The sequence below is a fragment of the Rattus norvegicus genome, chromosome 18 (genome assembly GCF_021556685.1).
Source record: "Rattus norvegicus strain SHRSP/BbbUtx chromosome 18, alternate assembly SHRSP_T2T, whole genome shotgun sequence".
Taxonomy (NCBI): Eukaryota; Metazoa; Chordata; class Mammalia; order Rodentia; family Muridae; genus Rattus; species Rattus norvegicus.
In genome coordinates, this window is record NC_141551.1 from 36,408,792 (window position 1) to 36,418,277 (window position 9,486).

The following is a 9,486-nucleotide window of genomic DNA, read 5'->3' on the forward strand; positions in this document are numbered from 1 at the left end:
GCAGTTACATTCTTTAGCTTATATAAGTATTTCTCAGTGACTTTGCCTGACTGTGGCTTTGATGATATTAGAGAAAGATGTTGGCCATTTCCTTTCATCTTGTGTTGCCAGTCTTCCTTACTGATTTTGACTAATCGGAATCCTTGACTCCATAAGACCTCTGTAACTCACCAGAGCAATGATGATCTGTTAATGAATTTTGCAGCAAATCAAAGCAGAAAATGTGAGTTGTTTACTTTCAAGTGGAAAGTAATTTCACATTCACTGTTATTTTTCAACAATGAGTTATTTTGTAACTGTGACCCTATAACACCGACATCAATAGCCATAGTTAAAAGCCATCAAAATAAAAGCACTGGGAAATTTCCCTAATGCCGGGGGAATTAATGATTTTTCATGTTCACAAAATACTGTTGCCAGATCTGTTTCCATATCTGTTAACCTTCTTAAACAGTAGAATGCCTCTTCTTTCTGAACTGAGAAATACATTGTTCATCTAAGATTATTATATTATTGTCGAAATAGCCTGCACTGTTGCTATGACATGCAAGTAAGAGGAAAAGATCATTGGCATGCACTGGTTATACAGAACCATGGGTTTCATTACAACAGTTTCACTTAGGCATATAGTATGTTTGGAGCACTTACATCCCCTCCATTGCCATCCCATGTTGTCTTCCTGCTAGCCCCCTTCTCACCAATAGTCTCTCCTCTACTTTCCTATGTTTATTTCTTTAACCTAGCTTCTGCATATGGAATTCTCTTTCATATTTTAGATTGCCCAGAGTCTTAACAGACTCTGCAGTACACTTATAGGTAAGCATATTAAAATATTAAAATGGAGTAAGGGATAAATCATTAGATGCAGATACAAACTTGTTATTAGAGAATTTTAGTAACAATTAAAATCAGAATCACCATAACAATTAAAAGTACTAATAAATTACCATTCACATATATGATGGGCTGTGGTTTAAAGAACATAAATATAAGCTTTAAATGACAACTTGAAACTAAGAAAATGTGGCAGTTTCATTTGAAAACAAAGGAAAAACAATGTATACCTCAAAACATGATTGAATATTGAAAAAATCTGTGTATTATGTGTCATTATTTGGGTGGGGGAACACCGTCATAGAAGCAGGGGGATGGGAGATAGAATAGAGGGTTTCTGGAGGGGAAACCAGGAAAGGGGATAATATTCGAAATGCAAATAAACAAAATATCCAATAAAAAAATAAAAGGTAAACATTTTTAACACTTCTTTCTCACTCACCTACCTCCATGTCATTTTGGTTTTTTTAAGTCTATCTTATGTATTTTCTTCATAGATGTAAATAAAAGAATTTTTATACAAAACCACAAAAAAAGGAAAGAAAGAAAGAAAGAAAGAAAGAAAGAAAGAAAGAAAGAAAGAGGGAGAGAGAGGAAGAGAGAGAGGAAGAAAGAAAGAAAACTTGCAACAGAGAGAGCTCCACCGTGCTAAGACTGCCTCCATTAACAATGCAAAAGCTCAGGTTGCCTAAGGGACAAAGGTATAACCACTACAGATGATATCTGTGGATCTCATGTACCACTGCAAATCACTGCTCCAGCCTCCAGTAACTTAGGTGTTTCTTTGTGTTTTTTTTTTTCATTTTGCCTGAGAAGTCTTCATTCTAGGGGACACTTACTGTGTTCCAACTGCAGCACATATGCTCACATGCTGCCCTGGCTTCGCTTTCCAGTGAATAGTTCTTGCCCTCCACAAGTCCTTTTCAATATCCCCTGCCGAGTGAGTTCTGACCTTGGCCTAACTAGAATCATGATGGACCTACCAGGGCCTGCTCAGCCCGGCACACACTGTCCCAATGCCTTCTCCTACACAGCTACTGTCCTCTCAGGAAGTCAACACGTGTGCTTTAAAAAGAAGGAGCAGCTCAAAAGGAGCCCATTAACGTCATCTCCTTCTTCTAAGGTGGGTCAACTCTGTCGTAGAAGATAAAAAAAGTTCATTTGATGTGGGCAGACTTAAGGCTTTTATTGCTGCTTCTCTATCCCTGAAGAATCTAGAGGAAGATGGCAAGATGAGATAGTGATATTCTTAGCAAGACCATGATGCACAAGGTTGTCTCAGAAGGAGGAAAGACAGGAGCCCTGGATATTCTGCCAAAAATATCCAATTTTCATGGAAAGTGTTATTCTCCAGAGACAGTTTCCCTGAGACAGTGATATGGTGGTTTCTTTGGTTATCCAGGATCGCAGAATACCCTAAAGAGTTTTCATATTCAGTCAGAAGATTCTTAGCACAGCCAAGTTTGCCTGTAGTGTCACTGCCTTTTTCTTGATTTAAAGATTCCATCTCTATGTCATAAGAAAATATAGATTTCCTTCTCCCTATTGATCCAGTAATTTCTAGAAACCTCTAGGTAACCCATTTTGGTTTTGAACTTTTTCAAAACATAAATGTGAATGGAATTTAGGGTATGAAGTATCCTTTTCAGGGGATGTAAAACACCTCCATACTAAAATGGTATAATGATGCACACAGAATAGAAATGTCTGATCCCTATCTATCTTCTGAGTATTCACATTCAGTTTGTCACTGAGTTCATTAATTTTAATCTTTTAGGTGATTAGTAAAGGTCTAACTTTTCATAGCTATTTATTCTTGAAGCAGGATGGAATAAGTTTTAAAGTGGAGTTTGCACTGGGCTATACTTTCACAAGTTGTTTTAACATTCTGATTATGTTCCCCTGGGTGATATCTTGAGACAGCATCTCAAGGACATCACTCCACAGTTATACCAGAAGGAAAAAATGGTCAAATATTTCCAGGTACTGTGGTCACTTTTGTTCTCCATCATGCTTCATTCGATGCTCCTGGCTGGTGAGTAATTTGCTTTTCTTTTAAAAATATAATGCTTCGTGGATGTTTACACTGTACTGTAAAGAAAATAGTTTGAATTAAAAATGATTTTAGTGAAAAAGTCTATGAGTGTAGGTACAGACAATTACCTTCATGCTTTCCCATATACATGCTTAGAGAGACAGTGAAGTCAGATCCAGAGACATAGTTTTGATTTTCCTATATAGTCTCTCAAAAATATTTGAAAATATCCTGCAGTAATCTCCCTGGTGCCAAGGTATCTCTGTGACCCCTAGGGAAGAGATCATGCTGGGAATCCCAAACAGAGCAGAGTTCTCAGTTTTTCACACATCTTCTGAGAACTCCTGAATGTCACCTTAACAAGGTGTTGTTTGCCTCCCTTTGTTACTCTGGGCTCACAGTTGTCATGTTGTCATAGTGTCCCCCCCCTTCCCCCCCATGATGATTCCCTCTGCTGATTGCTTACAGAAGCAGGAATGACAGTCTGAATTTTACACAGGGATGAATCAATATATAAATGGAACAATGCTTTCAATTACTTCAAGGTCACTTTGTAAGGAATTTGAGCTTTTTTGTTCTCTCAGGTTAGATTATGGTTTCTCAGGGATTAAAATATATTTATTGCAATATATTTATGCATTCTACAGCTCCAGGTGCTAGAGTTTGGTGGCCTACACATGGACTGATTAAGGTAATCGCCTACTAGATTTTCTATGACTCAATTTGAATCCAATTTTTTAAAGATTATTTTTAATCGTACAAGTGTTTTGCCTGCTTCTGTGTAAGTGTACTACATATGTGTCTGGTGATCACAGGGGACAGAAAAGGGCACTGAACCTTCTGGAACTAGAGTCCCCAAATGTTATAAGCTTTCATGAAGTTGCTAGGAATGAAATCCTGGGCCTCTGCAAGAGCAAGGAGTGCTCTCAACCACTGACTTATCTCTCCAGGCTCTGAACATAATATTTTAATTTTAAAAGTTTTATTTACCTATTCTTTGAGAATTTCATACAGGCCAAAAATGTGTCTTCATTTTGCCTACTCCACTCTCTAACTTCTTAGACTCCCCGTGCTCCCCCAACAATTTCCTGTCTTCTTTCAGTTTTCTTGTCAGAACTCACTAACTCAATCTGCAGCTGACAATATGTACATTGACACATGAGAATTACAGGCCTACTGTTGTTTAGAATCTAAAATAAAGTGATCTAAGCTGGGAACTAACACACACACACACACACACACACACACACACACACACACACACAAAAGAGTACCCAATGGTGTTTGGAAACTTTCTGCATAATGACAATTTCCACTTGCCAGGTGTGAGGAATTTTTGGTTCTTAGAGGGCCATGAACTTGAGCATTCACAAAGTGTCAGGGAGTTCTTCTTTTGTAAAGCAAGTTGACCATATCACATTCTTCTGGGTTGAAAATATGGAAAGCAGCAATCTCTTGGATTCTGAAAGCAGGAAACTGTAAAGGAATGAGGAATCTCTGAGAAGAAGCTCAAATTATGTTTGCAGCAAAAAAACGTTGCAGTGTTTGTGACTTTATCTTTGCTTCATGAATGTAAATGTTTTCTTTTCTCTCATTATAGCTTACCAGGCCTCTAAGAGTTCCTGGCCATAGGAAATGATGCTTAACAGACAGAGTGTAGATTGAATCTAGTGTCTTCGCTTTATACATAGATATACTGTGAGATTCTGTGATAATGGAATGTGATTCTGACTTGACTGGATTCCCCTAATACAATCCATGATTCCTGTTATTTGAGCACAGTTCTAATTATCTCCTGTTTTGCTTGTTTGTTCCCACACAATTTCAGATAAAATGTCCTTATAAGAAAGTAAAATTGAGTTGGTTCAATAAAACAGTGGATCCCTGCCCTGGCCTAAAACAACCCATCTGTGGCACCAATTTTGTAACCTATGATAATCCCTGCATCTTGTGTGTTGAGAGCTTGTGAGTATTCTTTGGAGGGAAATGAAAAAAAAAAGGAGAAGAGGCTCATTGACTATTTCTGTCCATGTTTCCCCAACCAAGTTCAACAACCATGAGGCAAGTCTTTTCTATTTGGGGAAACAGAAATCTGTACTTAGTTGAGTCATCATAACAGAAGGTTCTACTGGCATATAAGGTAGACACATTAGGCTGAATGGGGACCCTTATGTGCTTCCTCATAGTCCCAATATTCCCATAATTAATGGATTACCTACAGAAATTCTAAAACTTCTTCAATCCCCACCACTTTGATTTTAAAATAAAATTTACCATTATCTTCTGTTAGATATTTTCTGTTGCCTCAATGTCTAAACCCTTGAACTATACTAGTACAACAGCACACTAGCACAACTGGTCCACTGCCTGTGACTCAGATCTCTGGATTTACCTGACAGGAAATTAGTCATTAAAAACCCAGATTGCAATACCACCATGATTTTAGCTTTTGTTTATGTTAGGCAGTATGTTTCACAAGAAGCAAATCGTTCCTTGTGCTGTCAGATTGGAACCCTTACTCTATAATCCTTTGTAATTTTGTGCAAGGAGCAAAGAAAAACCAGCATATACCCTGGTCCCTCACAGTAGTTTCTGTTTTAGCCAAAGGCTGAGAGTGTTGGCTGAATCACTGATGGCTCCTCCACCTCACACATCACAAACTCAGGCCCAGAGAGATTATTTTAAAGAGGTTGTAGGTTCTGTTGCAAAGGTGTGGCCCTTGTCCTAACTAGATACCTTTATAGTCTGTTTCTTAACTGCCCCAAGGAAGATGTTTTAATGAAATGCTTATTATGCCTTTGTTTCGGAAGTCTGGGGGACAGATTAGATATTACCACACTGGAAGGTGCTAGGCGAGTGAACTTGGATGGGTAAGAGGGTGTTTCCCATTTGTCTCCAGCATAGACACTTCCATATTATACCTTATTTCTCCTTTTGCCTTTTTTATTCTCAGATTTCTGGTGACAAAGACCTGTTGGAAACTGATGGCTGGATGGTCGTTCTGTGTTTTCATTAATAACTATTCTGACCTGGAGACATAGCTCATTTTTAAAGTACCATCTCACAGGTTGAAGAATGCTGGGATCAATCCCAATCTGTACAAATAAACCAAACTTTCCTGAATATCTTGTGTCTTGGGTCTCTGTCTAATATCTTAGTAGTAGAACAGATTGGAACATTTAAATCATAGGCCAAAGCCAAGCAGGTTTTGTCAGCTAGCCAATATTATCAACAGTGACCTTCTTTAGGTAAAACATCTAGGGCTCCTCTCAGAACAATTTCTTCTATGTTTTTTGTCATTAAAAAATTAATCCAATTAGAGAGCATTGCTGTCTTCCTGTCAAGCCCTGTTGTATAGTTTCTGTAAATTTCTCCTTAAATATTTGCACTTTTACTATTTATGTCTTTGTCATATGTAGTCTTATACTATTACCCCTTTTGGCTTTTGTACAGATTGGTCTCAAACTTGAAATCCTCCTACCTTAGCCTCCCAAGCAATAGCAATAACTAGTGTTCCACTGTGTCCATCTTCAATCTTTATCTAAGCCTCGATACAGAGGCATTTATATGAGTCTAAAATAGCTCTGTGTCTTCACTGGCCCCAATTTTGTTCAATAAAAAAAGATTAAATTATTTGTACCTATGAATGTCTCAGGGGTCATTTCTCTTAAATTCTAAAGATACATTTTTATTCTCTGGTACATATAGGAATATATGTTTCTCCCAGTTATAATACCTCATTTGTGTGCATGCCACATATTCACTCACATGTTTTCTAATACTCAGAATACTGATACACATTCGTTTGCTGTCTTCTTTCAGTAACTTGGTTACATCTGGCCTTGGAGAAAAATGACTTTATTACTTATCAGTGCACTGTAAGCTTGGGTCAGGTTGATGACTATAGAGTGTGTAAAGAAAGAGCTACAGTGAAAAGGAAATCATCTTAGATCTCTCATCTTTAGAATTTAAAAGCAAAGAGCCTTGGGGGAAAGGAGGTATTTGGCCTTCATAGCATGCCAACTCTTATTACTCCACGTACTTGGTACAGGAACATCAAGAACTCTGGGGAAGGGGTTGTTTCCAAATGCTACTGATTTATTATCACACTCATTGATCTGTTTTTGTAAGATTATTAAACCCACATTAATGTCACGCGGTGAATTTCTTTTTTATCTTAATAAGGCACTATTGGAAGCCTTGTAAGATCTGGACTCTGTTATCTTTTTTATTTGTGTTCCTCTATGGGCAGTAATCTGCAGTCTCTTGAACCTTTCCCATAGCATGGTTGTACTAAGCAGACATTTCATCTCTCCTTACTTCCAGCTCTGTGTCCTTAGCTCAGAATTTTTTTCCGTGTCTTTCCTATTTCTATGATCGCCTATAATGTGAACGCTAAGGCAGATAACTTGAAACTGAAAAACAATATCCTTCAATGTCTTGTGTTATTTAGTGTAATGTTTTGTAAATTTTTAGGTTCTATATCATAGGTTCTCTGGGAACACGTCCTCAGAAAGGAAGAGAAATTGTCTTGATTATGCCACTGTATTTGTTTTTCCTCTAGAATCTTATACAGTTTGTATTAGAATACAATGTTACACTTTTTCTTGAGAATCCCAGATGACAAAACTGTTTTTAAGAATAGAGATACAGCTATCAAAAACAATGACTTTATGATATTCATAGGCAAATGGATGGAACTGGAAAATATCATCCTGAGTGAGGTAACCCAATCACAGAAAAACACACATGGTATGCACTCATTGATAAGTGGCAATTAGTCCAAATGCTTGAATTACCCTACATGCACACACCACATGAAACTCAAGAGGGATGACGAAAATGCAAATGCTTCACTCCTTTTTTTTTTTTTATTAACGTGAGTATTTCTTATATACATTTCGAGTGTTATTCCCTTTCCCGGTTTCCGGGCAAACATTCCCCCCTTCCCCTTCCTTATGGGTGTTCCCCTCCCCCCATTGCCGCCCTCCCCCCAACAGTCTAGTTCACTGGGGGTTCAGTCTTAGCAGGACCCAGGGCTTCCCCTTCCACTGGTGCTTTTACTAGGATATTCATTGCTACCTATGAGGTCAGAGTCCAGGGTCAGTCCATGTATAGTCTTTAGGTAGTGGCTTAGTCCCTGGAAGCTCTGGTTGCTTGGTATTGTTGTACATATGGGGTCTCGAGCCCCTTCAAGCTCTTCCAGTCCTTTCTCTGATTCCTTCAACGGGGGTCCTATTCTCAGTTCAGTGGTTTGCTGCTGGCATTCGCCTCTGTATTTGCTGTAGTCTGGCTGTGTCTCTCAGGAGAGATCTACATCCGGCTCCTGTCGGCCTGCACTTCTTTGCTTCATCCATCTTGTCTAATTGGGTGGCTGTATATGTATGGGCCACATGTGGGGCAGGCTCTGAATGGGTGTTCCTTCAGTCTCTGTTTTAATCTTTGCCTCTCTATTCCCCGCCAAGGTTATTCTTGTTCCCCTTTTAAAGAAGGAGTGAAGCATTCACATTTTGATCATCCGTCTTGAGTTTCATGTGTTCTGTGCATCTTGGGTAATTTGAGCATTTGGGCTAATATCCACTTATCAATGAGTGCGTACCATGTGTGTCTTTCTGTGATTGGGTTAGCTTCACTCCTTCTTTAAAAGGGGAACAAGAATACCCTTGACAGGGAATAGGGAGGCAAAGTTTAGAACAGAGGCAGAAGGAACACCCATTCAGAGCCTGCCCCACATGTGGCCCATACATATACAGCCACCCAATTAGATAAGATGGATGAATCAAAGAAGTGCAGGCCAACAGGAACCGGATGTAGATCTCTCCTGAGAGACAAAGCCAGAATACAGCAAATACATAGGCGAATGCCAGCAGCAAACCACTGAATTGAGAATGGGACCCTGTTGAAGGAATCAGAGAAAGGACTGGAAGAGCTTGAAGGGGCTCGAGACCCCATATGTACAACAATGCCAAGCAACCAGAGCTTCCAGGGACTAAGCCACTACCCAAAGACTATACATGGACCTACCCTGGGCTCCAACCTCATAGGTAGCAAGGAATAGCCTAGTAAGAGCACCAGTGGAAGGGGAAGCCCTTGGTATTGACAAGACTGAACCCCCAGTGAACATGATTGTTGGGGGGAGGGCGGTAATGAGGGGAGGATGGGAAGGGGAACACCCATATAGAAGGGGATAGTTAGGGGGATGTTGGCCCGGAAACTGGGAAGGGGAATAACTATCAAAATGTAAATAAGAAATACTCAAGTTAATAAAGATAAAAAAAGAATAGAGATAATTCTAGTGAACATTACACTTATGTAAAATATGCTACACATAACTGGTAATGACTTTGATGATATTTTTTCCTGTAACTTGAGTGTATGTATTTCTGAAGAGGGATCAGCATGCATCTAAATGCAATATTGTCTCCTACTGGAACTCATAGAGTAAATGTCTCTTCATCTCTCAACTCTGCAACACAGAATGTGATGTCTGCCTTCAGAATTAACTCTAGTATCTACTTCTGCCTTCTTCCCCTTCCCACAGTGACTCCTTCCTTCTATTTCTCCACCCGTCCTCCTCTTCTTCTCCTTCCTTCCCTCCTCTTTGTGCTCCTTCATAT

At 39.1% G+C, this 9,486-nt stretch overlaps 1 non-coding gene across 3 annotated transcripts; it reads left to right on the plus strand.

Moving 5' to 3' along the window:
• Positions 1-1,670: 1,670 nt before the first annotated feature.
• Spink14 (serine peptidase inhibitor, Kazal type 14) lies at positions 1,671-5,992 on the plus strand. Of its 3 annotated transcripts, none has more exons than XR_015642430.1 (5): positions 1,671-1,957; positions 2,818-2,869; positions 3,517-3,560; positions 4,698-4,834; positions 5,823-5,992. It is a non-coding gene; the product is annotated as a serine peptidase inhibitor, Kazal type 14 (transcript). The 3 variants fall into 3 exon arrangements; XR_015642429.1 differs by having other exon boundaries at positions 1,691-1,957; positions 2,758-2,869; NR_172952.1 differs by lacking the exons at positions 1,671-1,957; positions 5,823-5,992 and having other exon boundaries at positions 2,800-2,869; positions 4,698-4,838.
• The last annotated feature ends 3,494 nt before the right edge of the window (positions 5,993-9,486 follow it).